The sequence below is a fragment of the Mobula birostris genome, chromosome 26 (assembly GCF_030028105.1).
Source record: "Mobula birostris isolate sMobBir1 chromosome 26, sMobBir1.hap1, whole genome shotgun sequence".
Taxonomy (NCBI): domain Eukaryota; kingdom Metazoa; phylum Chordata; class Chondrichthyes; order Myliobatiformes; family Myliobatidae; genus Mobula; species Mobula birostris.
Genome location: NC_092395.1, coordinates 12,825,117 through 12,844,314, shown reverse-complemented (window position 1 = coordinate 12,844,314; position 19,198 = coordinate 12,825,117). Strand labels below are relative to the sequence as shown.

At 42.0% G+C, this 19,198-nt stretch overlaps 2 long non-coding RNA genes across 8 annotated transcripts in view; one reads left to right on the top strand and one right to left on the bottom strand.

The window, feature by feature from the left end:
* Nucleotides 1–19,198, top strand: part of LOC140188383 (uncharacterized) — a 90,253-nt gene that overhangs the window by 17,592 nt on the left and 53,463 nt on the right. The window contains exon 4 of one of the 3 annotated variants that reach the window (XR_011883297.1): nucleotides 14,432–16,932. The exons of the other annotated variants lie outside the window; for them this stretch is intronic. This is a non-coding gene — a long non-coding RNA (uncharacterized lncRNA). Of the gene's footprint in view, nucleotides 1–14,431; nucleotides 16,933–19,198 lie in introns of those variants that run through there. 3 annotated transcript variants of the gene reach the window in all.
* Nucleotides 1–19,198, bottom strand: part of LOC140188384 (uncharacterized) — a 66,569-nt gene that overhangs the window by 2,607 nt on the left and 44,764 nt on the right. For 4 of the 5 annotated variants that reach the window (XR_011883300.1, XR_011883299.1, XR_011883302.1 and 1 more), the window contains exons 3-5: nucleotides 17,181–17,256; nucleotides 11,413–11,553; nucleotides 8,763–9,415 (exon numbers count right to left, since the gene is read on the bottom strand). This is a non-coding gene — a long non-coding RNA (uncharacterized lncRNA). The remainder of the gene's footprint in view (nucleotides 1–8,762; nucleotides 9,416–11,412; nucleotides 11,554–17,180; nucleotides 17,257–19,198) is intronic. The other variant, XR_011883303.1, reaches the window with a different exon arrangement.

Sequence of the window (19,198 nt, the reverse complement as noted above, 5' to 3'; positions counted from 1 at the left end):
CCATAACCTTTGTTTGTCAACGGAGCCATCAGTCCTTGAGTGACAGGACACCAACTGCTCTCTGGGGGAAGAGATTCAAAGGGATGAACCCCAACATTTTGCCCCTCTGTCTGGCTCATGCACAACTGCAGTTTATTTTATCTGTGCACTTCCAGCATTCAATAAGCTTGGAGTACCTTCTGGACCACTGATAGAAGATACAAAGACAAGTCCCTTGAATTTGTAGGACTTGTGAGCTTCTCCAAAGAGATATGGATGACCAGTGGCAAACAAAGTTATTGCACCGATTCAGGAGAATGATAGGACTGTGATAGATCAGATTATATTTATTTATTAATCACATGTATATCGAAACATACAGTTAATGTGCCATTTGCATTAACAACCAATACACTTTGAGGCTTTCTTAGTCAGCTCCATCCTACCTTTTTCTCAAACCCTTAAACCCCTTACAAATGAAGAACCTATCAATCTCCTTAAATACTCCAATGACTTGGCTTCTGCAGACATCTGTGATAACAAGTTCCATAGATTCACCACCCACTGGCTAAAGAAATCCCTCCTCATTTCACTTTTAAAGGGACACCTCATGATTCTGTGGCACTGCCCATGAATCCTAGATACCCTGATTAATGAAAATACCCTCTCCACATTCACTCTATCTATGTCTTTCAGTATCCAATAATTTCCACCCCAATTCTTCAGAACTCCATCGAGTCAAAGCTCAGGGACATTAAATGCTCCTTAAAGCCTTTTATTATTTGGATCAATCTTGTGAAACTCCTCTAGACCGTTTACAGAGCCAGCATATCTTTCCTTGGTCACAGGGTCTAAGATTCCTCATGCAGATTTTGGGAAAAGTGAATTTTAGGGAAAACTGCAGAACGGTGATCTTAGAGACCTGAATTCCAAGGTAATATTGGATGGATTGGCCATAGCCACAGCCCTTTATATCTTATTGTCAGCTTTGCTAATCTTCCCATATTCTGTACATTATCTGGCCATTGCGTTAACACCATATGAATGGTAAACTTAATTCATGATCCTCAGTGAGAAATGATTGCATGAACAAAAGTCCTGGTGGACCATTCTTTACAGGGGTAATTATAAGCAATACCGTGTTTGCAAATACGGTGAGAGGAGGCATGAGCTGAGCTTTGTTTTGGTCAGGTCAGATCCCTGGGAGATGATTCAGCCACAAGCGCTCTCCTAAGATGAGTGCTAAGCAACTATTAGCTAGAAACTCGTAACCTTGTATCAAAGTACCAGCTAATCAAAGTAATTCTGTAATGCGAGAACTTATAAAGCAGATACTGTACATGGATTTAGTTTGACCTCAACATATTGTGATAACCTTCCTTCATCAGTTCATTTTGAAATGTTGGTGTACTTGAGTATGTTCCTTCTCAATAAACTTTCTTTTAATGTTCCTTACCTAGCCAGAATTCATTTCAATATCCATTCAATTCTATCAGCATCAGAATAAGAATTAATTATCTCTGACTTATATGACATGATATTTGCCCTTACTTATTTTTTTTTTGAGATACAGCATGGAGTAGGCCTTTCCATCCCTTTGTGCCACACCACCCTGCAATCCCCTGATTTAATCTTGCCTCATCACAGGACAATCTATAATGACTAATTAACCTACCAACTGGTACGTCTTTGGACTCTGAGAGGAAACCGGTGTGCTCAGAGGAAACCTATGTGGTCACGAGGGGAACGTCCAAGCTCCTTGCAGGCAGTGACGGGAATTGAACCCGGGTCACTTGTACTGTAAGGCATTGTGCTAACCACCCATTTTGTGGCTACAGTACATAAAGACATACATAACACCCTTGGGAAAGGTTTCACTGCCAACGTAATGATCTTTCTGTAGAAGCAGTGTTCGGGCCATGGTTAGAGGTAACGGGTGCTTTGGAATGTGAGCTGTCCAATAAAGGGAGTGTGTTTTCGGTGTTGTGTGCCTGACACCGGGGTGAGTTGGGTCTTTTGTTCGGCGGGAGATGAAGGGAGAAGACTCCGGAGAGAAGAGGTCGTAGGACTCCACCTGCAACAGAGCCATGATTTGACGAAGCCTGGGGAGATCGAGGGAGAATTGGCGAAGGGGAAACTGTGAGCTCCAACTTTAGACTGTTTCATTAAAAAGGGCCCTTTTCTTTTTTTCTTTACTAACCTTTTAGTCGAATTAAGGATTATAAAGCTAAATGGTTTAATTGTATGTGGTGTGCTGTCTGTTATTTCGTGGTACTGATTTGTAACAGGGTAACGAGTCACGCAGCATCCACGCAAACAGGGGGTTTCGGGGTGGGCCTGCATCTCAATCTCACACGTTTGGCGGGGCCCGAGATTGTCTTCCCTAAACTCAGGCAGCTGACGGAACTAGTGCGTTTCACATAAATAAACTATATTTAAAATAATAGTGCAAAAAGAGGAATAACAAAGTAGTGGGCATTGACTTCAGGAAGTGGGGTGGTAGTGGTGCCCATGCCCCTGTTCATATAAACAATGTTGGGGCTCAATAGGTTGAGACTTCCTGGTGCCTAGTAGTGAACTTCAGTAGACTGTCCTGATCTAATCATACAGATGCCATAATAAGAACAGCTGACCCACACCTCTGCTTCATCAGGAGGCTAAAGAATTTGGCATGTTCCCGTCGACACTTCCCAATTTTTATCAACGCACCATCTATGGATGCATAGCGGCTTGGTACGCCAACTGCTCCGCACATGACTGCGAGAAACTGCAGAGAGTTGCGATCACAGCTCAGCACACCACAGAAATCACCCAGCCTGCCAAGGACTCCATTTGTACTTGCTGCCTCAATAAAGCAGCCAGCAATAGCAAAAACCCAATCCACTCTGGACATTCTCTCTTCTCCCCTCTTCCAACAGGCAGAAGATACATTAGCCTGAAATCACATCCTACCAGGCTCTATGACAGGGGTCCCCAACCTTTTCTGCACCGCGGACCGGTTTAATATTGACAATATTCTTGCGGACCGGCCGACCGGGGTGGGGGGGGGGGTGTTCAAGTAGGGTTAAACTCACCTCAACATGTCTTTTACGGTTAGGGTTGCCAATTTTCTTACTCCCAAATAAGGGACAAAAGTAGCAGTCAAACTCTGACGAAGGGTCCCGGCCCTAAACGTGTACCTCTTCCTATCGATGCTGCCTGGCCTGCTGCGTTCCAACAGCATTTTTTGTGTGTGTTGACGAGACACTTGTGTTTACCCCTGAAAGACTACCATGACCATGAAGCTTTGTGCGGGCACCTGTGTGTGCATGCGTGACATACACACATGTGACCTGTGCATGTGTGTACGTGCCGATTTTTTTTCCACAAATCGATTTTGGCTTCATCTTCCCGACTACACTGTATGTACATTATTTCTTCTTTATGTAGGATGTGTATTTATCATATCATTCCTGCTTTTACTATATGTTAGTGTTATTTTAGGTTTTATGTGTTATTTGTTATGATTTGGTAGGTTATTTTTTGGGTCTGGGAATGCTCAAAAATTTTTCCCATATAAATTAATGGTAATTGCTTCTTTGCTTTACGCCATTTCGGCACGAAAGGTTTTATCGGAAGGCTTTACCTTAGTGGGGGAAATACGGGACAAGGGCGGTCCCGTATGGGACAAACCAGTTTAGCCCAATATACGGGACGTCCGGGCTAATACGGGGCAGTTGGCAACCCTATGTTCAAGTTCAACAGTGCGTGACAGGGAATGAGGAAAGGTGCAGCTGACTTATATCGTTTCCTCACGGCCCGGTAGCACATGCTTTGGTGGTTGGGGACTGCTGCTCTAGGACACCCTCTGCCCTGCTGTTATAAGAATATATAACGGTCTCCTTGTAGTACAACATGGACTCTTGTCCACAGAATCTACTTCATTATGATCTTTTACATTGCTTTCCTGCACTATACTCTATCTATAGGTATTACAATTTATTTTTAATTATGTTATTGTTTTACCTCAAGGTGTAATTAATTACCACTGTGTAGTGATTTCATCTGTATGAACAGTAATGCAAGACAAACTTTTTATTATGTCTCGGTACATGTAACAATAATAAATCAATTCTAATTTCAATAGTATTTATGGGCTTTAAGATGCAGTTGTGATCATGTGAGGTGATGGTTGCAAGTCAGAGCTGGTTTGGGATGCAGGTGGATGCTACTTTAGGCAAAATGAATTTTTATTTTTTTAATTTTCCCTTCCAATCCAACGAGCCGTGTCATCCAGCAACCCACATATTTAATCCTAGTTTAATTGCAGGACAATTTACAATGACCAGCTAACCTACTAACCAGTATGTCTTTGAAGGAAAGCAGAACACCCGGAGGAAACCCACACACTCATGGGAAGGACATGCAGACCTCTTACAGAGGACGCCAGAAGTGAACTCCGAATTCCAATGCCTGAGCTGTAATAGCACTGCGCTAACCACTAATTAATTAATTTCAGGAGGAACTACAGAAAGGTGATCTTGAAATCCTGAATTCCAAGGTAGTATTTGGTGGAGTGACCACAGCCTCAGTCCTTTCCATCATCCACACATTCCATTTTGAGGCGTTACCCGTCTATAGGCTTTGCCAGTCTTCGCACATTTTGTACATTAACCGCCCCTTGCATTAACACCATATGGCTCACAGACCTAACTCATGCAGTCTGTCCTTTTGCCTTTTGCATCACTGAAAGATTTGCCAGTTTGTCAGCTGTGCACAGTATGCGCATCATGACAGGGTGCCATTAAACACATTACAGGAATCAGTCTTCTGATCGTACAGCCTTGCACGGTTCTTAATGATTCGGAAAAAAAAATGGCAAACGAATGCTTGATTTCATTTTTCAAAAGAGGGAACCTTTTGACCTTCAAATATTGTCAGCATTCCTGGATCTCATTTATTTTCATCCTATATGATAGCTAAAACTGCAAATTATACTTCAGGAATAGATTTGTTTTTCTCCAGTGAATCTAACTTTTATAATAGTCAAAATCTTCCGGAGGACCACAACCTTGTCCTGGGTTGGAGGCTTGCGTGACACAGTGACCAAGAGAGCTATGTTGGTTGGAGTCAGGGTTTTGTGCTCTAACTCTGGGTAGGGTCACCCATGCCAAACAGATCAAACCATAGAGTGGTCCACCAGTCCTCCAGGTTTGGGGGTTCAGCTCAGGGCTAACAACCCTGACTGGTCAAAACGAAATTGTTACGGAAACAGCAATGAACAATCCTTCTGCATCTGTAATGGTATTCCTGAGTCTCCAACTGGGACTTGCATGACAGCATGGATTTGTGAAAGGAAAATCATATCTGACGAATCTCATAGAATTTTTTGAGGATGTAACTATTAGAGTGGATAGGGGAGAACCAGTGGATGTGGTATATTTGGATTTTCAAAGGGCTTTTGACAAGGTCCCACACAGGAGATTAGTGTGCAAACTTGAAGCACACGGTATTGGGGGTAAGGTACTGATGTGGATAGAGAATTGGTTGGCAGACAGGAAGCAAAAAGTGGGAATAAACGGGACCTTTTCAGAATGGCAGGCAGTGACTAGTGGGGTATCGCAAGGCTCAGTGCTGGGACCCCCGTTGTTTACAATATATATTAATGACCTAGATGAGGGAATTAAATGCAGCATCTCCAAGTTTGCAGATGACACGAAGCTGGGCGGCAGCGTTAGCTGTGAGGAGGATGCTAAGAAGATGCAGGTTGACTTGGATAGGTTAGGTGAGTGGGCAGATTCACAGCAGATGCAATTTAATGTGGATAAATGTGAGGTTATCCACTTTGGTGGCAAAAACAGGAAAACAGATTATTATTTGAATGGTGGCCAATTAGGAAAAGGGGAGGTGCAACGAGACCTGGGTGTCATTATACACCAGTCATTGAAAGTGGGCATGCAGGTACAGCAGGCGGTGAAAAAGGCGAATGGTATGCTGGCATTCATATCAAGAGGATTCGAGTACAGGAGCAGGGAGGTACTACTGCAGTTATACAAGGCCTTGGTGAGACCACACCTGGAATATTGTGTGCAGTTTTGGTCCCCTAATCTGAGGAAAGACATCCTTTCCATACAGGGAGTAAAAAGAAGGTTCACCAGATTGATTCCTGGGATGACAGGACTTTCATATGATGAAAGACTGGATCGACTAGGCTTATACTCATTGGAATTTAGAACATTGAGGGGGGATCTTATTGAAGCGTATAAAATCCTAAAGGGATTGGACAGGCTAGATGCAGGAAGATTGTTCCCGATGTTGGGGAAGTCCAGAACGAGGGGGTCACAGTTTGAGGATAAAGGGGAAGCCTTTTAGGACCGAGATGAGGAAAAACTTCTTCACACAGAGAGTGGTGAATCTGTGGAATTCGCTGTCACAGCAAACAGTTGAGGCCAGTTCATTGGCTATATTTAAGAGGGGGTTAGATATGACCCTTGTGGCTAAAGGGATCAAGGGGTATGGAGGGAAGGCTGGGGCAGGGTTCTGAGTTGGATGATCAGCCATGATCATACTGAATGGTGGTGCAGGCTCGAAGGGCTGAATGGCCTACTCCTGCACCTACTTTCTATGTTTCTATGCTTCTAGTAGTGCAAAACAAGAGGAAGCTACTGACACAATGAAGGGAGCCCTGAACACTGCCAGAAATGGAGCACCTTCCTTGCTACGCTAAGCAGCAGTGGCATAACAAGCAATAAGTAAATAGTCAAAATGTTAAGCAATGGTGTAGAGGCAATTAGCTGGATTGACAGATGAGAGGCAGCCATACGCAGTACTGTGCAAAAATCTTAGGCACCCTAGATTCCTTGGCACACAGGAAAATATACAGACTCCTTATTGTGAAATAGCTGTGGCATTGAAACTGGGTTGCTAGTCCTTTAATAGCATCATTCTAACCGCTACATGACCGTGTTACACTAAAGAAAATAAACTGAAGTTTTTTGCTGACTAAAAGTGATAGATTAACGTTTAGGATTGATTTATGTTTTGTGGTACTGTACTGTCAAAAGTCCTCGACACATGCAAAAAAATTCTGGTTTCAGAGCCTTGATTTCAACATCATCAAGACTGACAAGCAAGTGAGACAACCAAGGTCTGCAGAAGAACCGTGGCAAGTTCTCCAAGATGCTTGGAACAACCTACAAGCCAACTTTCTTATAAAACTGCATGACAGTGTACCTAAGAGAATTGATGCTCAGGGTAGTCATGCCAAATTCTAATTTAATTTATTTTTTTACTATTTTCTGCTCTTTATAGTATTTTTTTTTTGATATTTAGAAACTTTTTATTATTTTTTCAAGCACCTTCACTTCATAGAACTTTTTTACATGTGCCGAGAACTTTTGGTGGTACTGTGCCAAAAAACATAAGGCATTCCTAAATGTTAATCTACATACACACACAAAATGCTGGTGGAATGCAGCAGACCAGGCAGCATCTATAGGAAAAAGTACGGTCAACGTTTCGGGCTGAGACCCTTCATCAGCTCTGACCTAAATGTTAATCCATTACTTTCAGTCAGCAAAAAAACTTCTGTTTATTTTCTTTAGTGTAACACGGTAATGTACCGGTTAGCATGCTGCTCTTGCAGAACCAGCAACCCAGTTTCAGTGCCACAACTATTCCACAATAAGGAGTTTGTATATTCTCCCACGTGCCATGACCACAAAGGTTTCCTCCAGGTGCTCCAGCATCCTCCCCCATTCCAATGACGTGTGGGTTAGTAGGTTAATTGGTCACATGGGTGTAATTGGGCGTCGCAGGCTCAGTGGGCCGGAAAGGTCTGTACTGTGCTGTATCCCTGAACTAAAATTAAATAAATTACACTAAGTTAGAAGTGTAAACAATAGAATCTGAGAATAACACAGCAACAAGACTATTTGTGGCAATTAAATATTTTGTTTCATTACCACACCCTGTCTTCCAAACCTTTACCTTGTGAGATACTAACTTAATTCTGAATGCTATTAATCTATCTATAATAGGCATCCGTTAGTCTCATGAGACGATGGATTTGTGCCTTGGAAGGTTTCCAGGGGGCAGGCCTGGGCAAGGTTGTATGGAAGACCGGCAGTTGCCCATGCTGCAAGTCTCCCCTCTCCACATCACTGATGTTGTCCAAGGGAAGGGCACCAGGGCCGATACAGCTTGGCACCAATGTCGTCGCAGAACAACGTGTGGTTAAGTGCCTTGCTCAAGGACACAACACGCTGCCTCAGCTGAGGCTTGAACTAGCGACCTTCAGATCACTAGACCAGCGCCTTAACCACTTGGCCACGTGCCAACATTCTACCTATAGATTTTCTATTGGTATCATCAATATTTCCTGGGCTTTCTTAATGACAGCACCCATATTCATTATGTGCCCATTTTCCTGCTTTGGCTGTTTGTTGCTCACTAGTTTCACTCACTTGACACACTTTAGGTGCCTTTCAGTGTGAGTAATGCATCTAATCAAAACCTCCTTGCCATTGTCTTTTGTGTAAACTCGCACAGTTTCTGCTGACTGTGAGGTGCATGAGATCCCACAGTTGCCGGCCCTCTCAATGCACACTCACTAAGTCTAGGTTGCAGCTGGGAGGCTGGAGCTCACAAGGTGAAGATCCACTCCAGTTGTAATTAACAGCACAGACCTCCAGGCCTTTTTAGGCCATTGAATGAACAAACTTACTTACTTACTTACTTACTTACTTACTTATTTATTTATTGAGCTACAGCACGGGACAGACCCAATTCATCTCCATCATTACCTCATGATGATTGTGGCCATGTCCTCTTGATGACACTGAAGGAATAGGGCGTGGCTGGAGATTTTTCTTGGCCAGAAAATACGGAGGAGCTTTTGTAAACTCATAGTGTGGAATGACAACAGTTTGGCAAGGTCACTCTCTGTCATGCGCCGGCATTCTGACCCATGCAAGAGTGTGGTCAGAACGCAGTTCTGGTACGCCTTTATGAGGCCTGCATTTTCCACCAAACAATCAACAGTTCCGTATGAAAGCTCCCCAAGGAAGTGGAATTTTAGAGAGTTCATTGTATTTGTGAAACAATTTATAACGTTCAGCTCAGGAAGCACAACTTCCACAGATTGATTGAATTTTAGCTTGAGATCTCTCTCTGGAGTCGGGTCATAGAATGACAAAACAAAGCTTGACTAAGTGCTGGTGCATTTGCCTCTGAGTTCGAAATTTGTGAGATGAACTTGTATTCCAGAGGGCTTTGCGTAAAATGGGAGGCTGACATTATATTTATTGTTCTCTGCCAGTAGTCTAGGGCAGCGCAGTAGTGTAATGTTGTTTCAGTGCCAGGAGTCGGGATCAATTCCACTGCTATCTGAAAGGAGTTTTCACATTTTCCCTGTGGCTGGGTGGGTTTCCTTCAGCTCCTGTTCACTCCCACATTCCTAAAATGTATGATAAGTAGGTTAATTAGTTACATGGGTGTAATCGGGTGATACAGACTAGTTGGGCCAGAAGGGCCTGTTGCCATGTCCTAAGTAAATAAATAAACAAATACATTTGTTTCCAAATACCATCCTTTTGAAATCTACAATGCCCAGGGGTTGAATATAAGAACCACCCAGTGTGTAAAGCAGGCATCACATGACATAACCTTTCCAGGATGACAGATACAGTCATCAGATTTGAAATGAGAGTAGCAATCTTTTTTTCCTGACGAGATTTGGGAGGGAAACAATTCCAAAGGTTTGAGATATTCCAAAGGTGGTTGGTGTAAAGATTCTGAGAACTGAAACTTCCTTTTATTAGGTTTTATATCTAGAATCAGAATCAGAATCAGGTTGACTATCACCGGCATGTGTGGTGAAATTTGTTAACTTAGCAGCAGCAGTTCAATGCAATTCATAATATAGAAGGAAAAATAAATAAATGAATAAGTAAATAAATTACAGTATGTGTATGTTGAATAGATTAAAAATCGTGCAAAAACAGAAATAACATATATTTAAAAAGTGAGCTAGTGTTCATGGGTTCAATGTCCATTTAGGAGCCGAATAGCAGAGGAGAAGAAGAGGCTCCTGAATTGCCAAGAGCGTGCCTTCAGGCTTTTGTACCTCCGACCTGATACGACTTACAGTAGTGGAGTTTAATTTCTGTTTTGTGTGGAAAGGGAGGATTCCAATGATAAATTTAGATGGAGCCTTAGTATGATGTTATTCAACACACACTGTGCGTCTGCTTTTCATTTGAACTTGCAGTTATAATGCCCACATGATTGTAATGTTTCACCCACCTTCATACGTAAGCTAAGATAATTCCCGTAATAATTACCCCTGCACAATAACAAACACACAAACTGACTCACCATCTTCTCTGTCATTGTACTAATTGTTTACACAGCACACAACCCGGGGGGAAGATTTCAGAGCACAGAACATTAAACATTAAAGCACAGTATAGATCCTTTGGCCCACAATATTGTGCTGACTTCTTAACTTCCTCTAAAATCAATCTAACCCATCCCTCCTACATAGACCTGCATTTTTCTAGCAGCACGTCACCACACACAGAATCAGAGTCTGGTTGAATATCATCAACAAGTGTCGTGAAATTTGTTTACTTTGTGGCAGCAGTACCATGCAATACATAATGGTAGAGAAAACTGTAAATTATAGTAAGTAAATATATAATAAATAGTTAAATTAAGTAAGTAGTGCAAAAATAGAAATAAAAAAATAGTGAGGTAATGTTCATGAGTTCAATGTTTGTTCAGAAATTGGTTGGCAGAGCGGAAGAAGCTGTTCTTGAACTATTGAGAGTGTGCCTTTACCCTCCTGTACCTCCTTGCTGATGGTAGCAATGAGAGGAGGGCATGTTCTGGGTAATGGGGGACCCTGAAGCATCACTCCTTGAAGCTGTCCTGGATACTACAGAGGATAGTGCCCATGATGGAGCTGAGTAAGTTTACAGCTCTCTGCAGCTCACTTCGATCCTGTGCAGTAGCCCCCCCCCACGCCTACCCTGATAACTAGACGATGATGCAGCCTGTTAGAATGCTCTCCAGGGTACATCTGTAGAAATTTGCAAGTGATTTTGGTTACATACCAAATTTCCTCGAACTCCTAATGAAATATAGCTGCTGTTGTACCTTCTTTGTAAATGCGTCGATATGCATCGACGTACAGAAGAAAACCACAAATATTTGTTATCTGCATCAATATCCACTTCACATAACCAGTGGGCTTTCTTTAAATGCATTCAAACCCCTTTTAGTGGAAAATATGGATCTTGGCAATTGATTAATCCGTACAGAATGTACTTTGCTTCACACAAGCGCAATAATTCAAAGCATGTGCTATGTTCAACTCACATGTACTCGTTGGCAAAGGGATGGGAAAGGAAATAAAAATGAGTAAGTTACACAGTCATTTAAATGTCATACCAGCCTTGGCATACGTAGCTCCCCAGTCAAACAGCCACAGATTTCCTTCATTCACATACTCATGTCAAGGGCCGAGATTCTTCTCACAGAATGTCACCAAGGTTGAATAACTGGAGTGACGAAGGAACAGTTGAGAAATAGCTGAAAACAAAGAAATGAAAACTCATAATTTAAAAAAAATGTTAATCCATTTTCTGCATCCAAAGTGCAGAGAGGGGCATCAGATATTTGGGAGTCACACAGCACACACTGCTCCAAGTGTTGACCAAGTATAATAAACATCAGTGATTTTTGGTAGCCACTCAATCAGGACTAAAGTCAGTTGTGTGATTAAGATATGAATAACGTCACAGTCAAAGAACATGGGGAGGACTAGAAGTCGATTGATGTATATTGTCAATATTCAGAATCTTTTGCCCAAGGTAGGGGTTCAAATATCAGGAGTGCATATGTTTAAGGTGGTTTAAGGAGGTTGCACCTGGAGTATTGCATGCAGTTTGGGTTACCCAATGCAGGATGATCTGGAAATGATTCAGTAGCACAAACCAAGGCACAAGGACAGCTTCTATCCCACTCTTGAACGACCCTCTTGTATGAGAAGATGAACTCTTCGCTTCACAATTTACCTTGTTATGATCCTGCACTGCACGTTTTCAGTAGATTTTACACTTTATTCTGTATTGTTATATTTTACCGTATTGTAGCTCGATGCAATGTGCAGGAGCCACGTATCTACTTTCTGTCTGTCCATATTGTACTTTTTATTGTGCATTTATTATGGGTAATTTGTCATGTGGGTTGGGACATGGTAGAAGTGAAGAGTATCATTACGGATTCATGCTTTGTCTTAGTTCACTTTGGTCTAGGTAGGGCCAGGGAGTAGGTAACAGAATGATTTTGTTGACTGCTTCATGCTAATTGCACCACTTAAGTATGCTTAAGTACATTCAGATCGCTAATAATCTGCTAATTTTGTTACTTTGATATCTTGAAGGGTTTCGGCCCGAAACGTCGACTGTACTTTTGTTCCATAGATGCTGCCTGGTCTGCTGAGTTCCTCCAGCATTTTGTGTGTGTTGCTCGAATTTCCAGCATCTGCAGATTTTCTCTTGTTTGTACTTTGTTATATCGCTAGTTCTGCTTTCACTAGTAATTTTTATTTGTTATAAGATTGTTCATATTGGCTGGTTTCTTAATAAAGGGTTGAACATACTCTTCTGAACTTTAGAATTTTGTTATTGTGGACAGTGCGTCATACAGTGTCAAGCCCTGTGTTTAGGTTCTGAGTAGTTTTGGTTCTTTTCAAGTAACCATTACAGATCCATGTAGACAGTATCAAGACAAGATTTTCACTGCCTCTTTGTACATGTGACAAAAAGTAATCCAATACCAATACCAATGTTTCTTAGATTAGAAGGCATTAGCTATTCAGGGAAGTTGGACAAACTGGGTTTGCTTTCTCTGGAGCATCAGAGATTGAGGGCGCACTTGACAGAAGATGATTACAAAATTATGAAGTGTGTGAACAAGGTAAACAACCAGAATCATTTCCCTAGGGTGGAGACGACAATTACTAGAAGGTATAGCAGTCAGGTGAGAGGGGATAAGTTTGAAGGGGATATACAGTACTGTGCAAATATTTTAGGCACATATATATATATATAAAACGTGGGTGCCTAAGACTTTTGCACTATACTGTATTTCTCAATGTAGAGTGGAAAACAAATTTGTAAATCTGGCAGGAGCAAAGGATGTTGGGAATGGTGAGGGTGCAGCACTGTGTTAGGGGTGCAGGACAGGTGGCAGAGAAGGAGTGCCAGGGGTGGGGTGGGGGTGACACATGTGCAGACACACCCAGCCCTGAGACACCAGACAAGGTCATTTGATTCCAAACAATTGGTTTATTGATCATTACAGAATGTCTCTCTGATGCTTCCCACTCTCTCCCCTCTCCCTTCCCCTTTTCCCAACCATGATTCCCCTCTCCCTGCCCCCTTCCCACTCTCAGTCCACAATAGAGACCCAGATCAGAATCAGGTTTATCATCACTCACATACGTCATGAAATTGATTGTATTTTTGCAGCAGCAGTACAGTGCAATACATAAAATTACTACAGTACTGTGAAAAACTCTTAGCTACCTCAGCTATATATATGTGTTTAAGACTTTGGCACAGGATTGTATGAGGCCATTTTTTTTACACAGAGGGTGGAAACTGCCTGGAATGCGCTGCCAGGAGCGGTAGTGGAAGCAGATACGATAGGAGCATTCGAGAGGCGTTTAGATAAGCATGTGAATGTGCAGAGAATGGAGAGAGATGAATCATGCGCTGGCAGAAGGGATGATTTAATTTGGAATTATGTTTGGTGCAGGCGTCATGTGTTGGCGTGCCATTTTGTTTGCTGTACTATTTTATGTTCTTGTTCTTAAGGTGAGAGGAATGAGCATTAAAAGAATGTTTTTAACACAGAGAATAATTGATATTCGGAATGCAATGCCAGAGGAGAGCAGAAGACTGACAAACACCCAATGTGCAGAGAGAAAAAAGGCAAATCATGCAAACGATAAATGCAAGCAAATAGCGTTCTGAGCTCAAGTCCACAAAGACAGCCCTCTCCATAGTTCTTCAATTCAGCACAAAGCGGTGCAGCAAATTGAACCAGCTTGACCCTCGCCTTGGGCCCCAACACCCTGACCTTTTCAATCTGGCCTGGTGCTTAAGTCATCATCCAAACTTTGGGTTTAGTTACTTCGATACGCTCTGGGGACTGGACACTGCTGCCTCGATTCAGCTGTACCCGACCTTTCCAATTCAGTCCGGTGCTTAAATCGGATAAACTGGGGTCTTCCATGCTCTCGGCAATGGGCCTGCTGCCTGTCCTGGCCTTGGTTCTGCCACATGGAGTTGCCTCCAAGTCCAAAGGGATGTTAGAGGCTATTGTTCTCAATGATCGTTTACTAGAAAAAGGAGCGATTGCCAAAATATTCATTTGTTTTTCTTGTTTTATCGGCCACCAGGCGAAAGTCGCTGAGGTTCACCAGCACCATCTTAAGCCAGAATCAGATGCAATTACTACTTTCAAGATCCACTCACACATTTGGATAGGCAAAGTTTAGAAGATTATGGATCTAATGTGTGTTGATAGGCAAAAAATTGTCATGAGCCCGTTTCTGTGCTGTGGACTCCATGGTGATGACTTTTCATGTATGTGATGCACTTGTATACATTTGTATAAATAAGCCTTGTGGTCGTAGGATTTAATGACATGCCCTTCAAGTTCCTGGGCATGAACATCTCCGAGAATCTGTCCTGGGCCCAACTCATTGATACAAGCACAAAGAATGCACACCAGCAGCTGGATCTACTTCGTTAGTAGTTTGCAGAGATTTGGTATGTCACCAAAGTTACTTGCAAATTTCTATAGATGTACAGTGGGGAACGTTCTGGCTGGTGTGGACGTACCAAAGCACTGGATCGCAAGAGGCTGCGGAGGATTCTAGACTAAGCCAGCTCCATCACGGACACAACCCTCTCCAATATCAAGGACACCTTCAAGGAGTGGAGCTTCCAGAAGGTGGCATCCATCATTAAGGATCCTCACCATCTGCACCGCTGCTGTGAAACGATAAATTTCACATCATAGAAGACAGCGATAATAAACCTGATACGTGTACTATTACACCACTTGTAGGGAGTTCCTTCACGTATTGTAGATGTAGTGCGGATATAAGACGACTAATGCTGGGGAGAATTAGAGTGGAAGGCGTCAAGAGACTGCCACCTGTGGCAGATGGTACTGAGCTATGAAGCTCCAAGACTGCACTAAAGGCACTGGAGAGTTATCTTCACGGCCTTAGGGACCTTATTAGTGGAGACGATGAGGGTGAATTTCAGGAAACTGTGCCATCTGGATATCATGTAATGAGTCTATCAAGGGATCAGGGCATTGGTGGTGAGTCACCTCACTAAGGGGCAGGAATATTCAGAGATGGTCATTCTTAGTTGGTTTGTTATTTTCATGTGTGCTCGGGTACGCCAGTACTGTCCCACAGGAGATCCTACTGATGCTGGAAATCCAGAGTAATGCTCACAAAATGCCTGAGGAATTCAGCAGGTCAGGCAGCATCTATGGAGAGGAATTAAGAGTTGACATATCAGGCCAAGGACTCTCAAAGTCCAAACCTACGTCCATGCCAAGAGAGGTGGAAACTGGTAAGGGCTCTGGTGAAGCTATATAGGCCAATTCCCAGTACAGTGGATGTAGTAGATCTCAGAAACATTGATAAACTCCAACCATGCCATCAATTTTGGAGGACGATGGAGACGGAAGGCCATCATTGGTCTATGCTCCACATGGAAGAAGAAGAAGAAAATCAGGCTGATACCCTTCACTAGGGCTCAGATCTGTGCTAATGAAGGGCTTCATGTCTCAAATGTTGACTGTATATCTCCTCCATAGATGCTGCTCGACATGTACGAATTCCTCCGAAATTTTGTGCATGCTGCTACAATGGAAAAGTATTGCTTTGAAACTATCCACACAGATCATTTCAAAACATAAGTACATCATGGTAGAACAAAGGGGGAAAAATAATGAAAAGCAGAATATAGTGGTACAGTCACAGAAAAAGTGTAGTGCAGGTTGACAATAAGATTCCAGACCCACGAAGAGGTAAATTGTGAGGTCAAGAATTCTTCTAACAGTGGGATAGACGCTGTCCTTGCGGCTGGTGGTACATATTTTCAACAGGTTGGATTGACAGATGGAAAGATACAGATGGTGGAAGTAGAGCCCAAGGCTTAGATGTTAAGCACGGCCCATGTCACATGGGGGTCAGAGCTCATGTTGTTTTATGAAAATGTAGTTACTCTATTTGTGATTAAGAGTGACTGCATTTCCCTACAATGGTCCAAAATGGAGCACTGCACAAAAGATGTGTTTCTGTTGCTGGAAATGTGTCAAATTTCAAAGCACAGCTCACAATCAGAATCTAATTCAATATCACCAGCATATGTCGTGAAATTTATTAACTTTACGGCAGCAGTACATGCAGTACATAACAATAGAAAAAAATCTGTGACTTACAGTAAGCATATTTATATTAGGTAAAATTAAGTAAGAAATGCAAAAGAAATAGAAATTTAAAAAGTAGTAAGGTAGTGTTCATGGGTTCAATGTCCATTCAGGAATTAGGTGGCAGAGGGGAAGAAGCTGTTTCCTGAATCGTTGAGTGTGTCCCTTCCAGCTCATAAACGAAATGCCCAGTTAAAACCCCAAAGTGATGGAAAATGACCTGGAAATTTGCTTTTCACTATATCCAAAAGCGATTTTCAATTGTTTAAATAACAATTGCACTTCAACCACATTTCTAGCCCAATATTCCAAATATTTGCCAGGTTATGTTAACAATAAGATGATAGGCTAAGAGTTTTAGACTGTAAGAGGCAAAGAAAATGAATGAAAGCTTTCTTTGAACTGATTCCACTTCAATCCTTGTCTATATGCTTTGTACAAATCAGTGCTGAATTATTAACCAACATGATGGTTCTGTGATTTATTTATTGCATTATTAAATGAGAAGCTTAATAAATTGAGCATATAAAACCATATAGACTTGTGCTTATTCAATTCCCTTTGACAACTATCTGTCATGACAATGTAGAAAAATAAACATCTTATGAAACAGATACTACATTTTTAACCAGTTTGATTTTCTGCAATTTATCTTTTGTATTTCTTTGCCTTCAGTGTCCATTTAGACTTACTTCTCTGCAGCCTTGAAGATCTTTTTACAGAACAACTCCTGTTTCCTTCTCTGGAACAGCATCGTCCATGTGTGCTCTTAGTGAAAGTTCAAAACAAGTTTATTATCAGAGTACATATATGTCACTATATACTGCCCTGAGATTCATTTTATTGTGGTCATTTACAGTAAATACTAAGAAGCACAATAGAATCAATGAAAACTGCACACAACAAAAGGCAAACAACCAATATGTAGAGACAATAATTGTGTAAGTACAAAAAAAACAAAATAATAGTAATAAATATTGAGAAAGATGAAGTGAGTCCATAGGTTGTGCAATCAGTTCAGTTTGAGTGAATGAAGTTGAGTGAACTTCTCCCCTCTGGTTCAAGACCCTGATAGTTGAGAGGCAATAACTGTTCCTGAATCTGGTGGTGTGTGTTCTGAGACTCCTGTACCTCCTTCCTGATGGCAGCAGCCAGAGGAGAGCATGGCCTGGATTGTGGCAGCCTTGATGATGGATGCCACTTTATTGCGACAGTACTTTCTCTCTGTGACCGTGTGGGTTTCCGCCGGGTGCTCTGGTTTCCTCACACAGTCCGAAGATGCACTAGTTGGTAAGTTGGGAGGGTTTTATCTATGAAGGACTGGGCGGTATCCATTGCTTTTTGTAGGCTTTTCCATTTATGGGCGCTGGTGCTTCCATACCACACCATGATGCAACCAGTTAGCATACCTCCACCATGCATCTATAGAAATTTGTCCAAGTTTTAGATGGCACATTAAAACTCTGCACACATCTAACTTCTAGTAAGGTTTACCTTTGTGACTTCCTTAATCCTTAATCTGGGATTGTCCCAGAGCAGAAAGGTCATTGTTTATTTACAGTATTTATGCATTTATTTACAGCGTGGAATAGACCCTTAGAGCTGCACTGCCAATCAATCCCCCTATTTATCCCTAGCCTAATCAAGAGACAATTTACAATGGCTAATTAACTTACCAACTAGTGCATCTTCGGGCTGTGTGAGGAAACCGGAGCACCCAGCGGAAACCCCCGCTGTCACCGAGAGAATGTACAAACACAATGCAGACAGCGGCAGAAATTGAACCCAGGTTGCCTGTACTGTACTGCGTTGTGCTAACCACCAAGCCACAATGTCACTTCAAGTTTTGTATAAAGTTTAGTGAAAAACTATCTGAGCTCAATAGTGCAAAGCAATCTGTTCTATATATAAGTCATTATGGGGGCCACTTTCTGTAAACATATTAACACTTGCGTGGTGCTTTTTTTTGTGTTGGAGGTCAGAACTCCTAAATGGAGAAACATAAACTGTTGCTTCAAGACACAGGCTTCTTACAGATCTAAAATTAACAGTTAGTTTATGATAGGGATAACACCACAGACAGGGAACATAGGAAGGACTTCTTGTGTGTGTGGTGTATTTGTACTGCCTGTAGTTATATAAATAATTCATGTGGTTCTGGGATGCAGCGATAACATCATATGTGTATATACTATACGCACCACAGGCAGCGTGCTCCTTGCTGTTCGAGGTGGAATAAACAAACTTATTCAAAGCTCCTGGTCCTGGTATTCATTATTGTAAGTAGAACTCCCAATAACCCAGTGGTATTGAAAGTCAATCCGGGGACATGTGATGGGGTGGGTAGCTTGATAAATATTTCTTTTTGGCTCTGATCATGTTGTTTGGCTTCTCATATAGAGTACAGGCTTACCATTAATTACCACCTCCTCCCAGAAAAGAGAATCTTTAAGAACAATGTAAGACTTTAAACATTTTCTTTTAATTTAAAAGACACAGTGAGTGGGCAGAGACACATCATACACAAGGCAGGGGAGTTCCTCGTGGTCTGTACCGTCTGAGTGACAGATCACGCCAAGACACAGAGTAGGCTGTGGCATTAGCAAGCGGCTGTATTTCTGTGGTTATGACTAAACCAGGCTATTGCTTGAATCACTCAAAGATTAGCTCATTTTGGCACAAGTTTACAGAATATTAGAAGGAAGGTTCT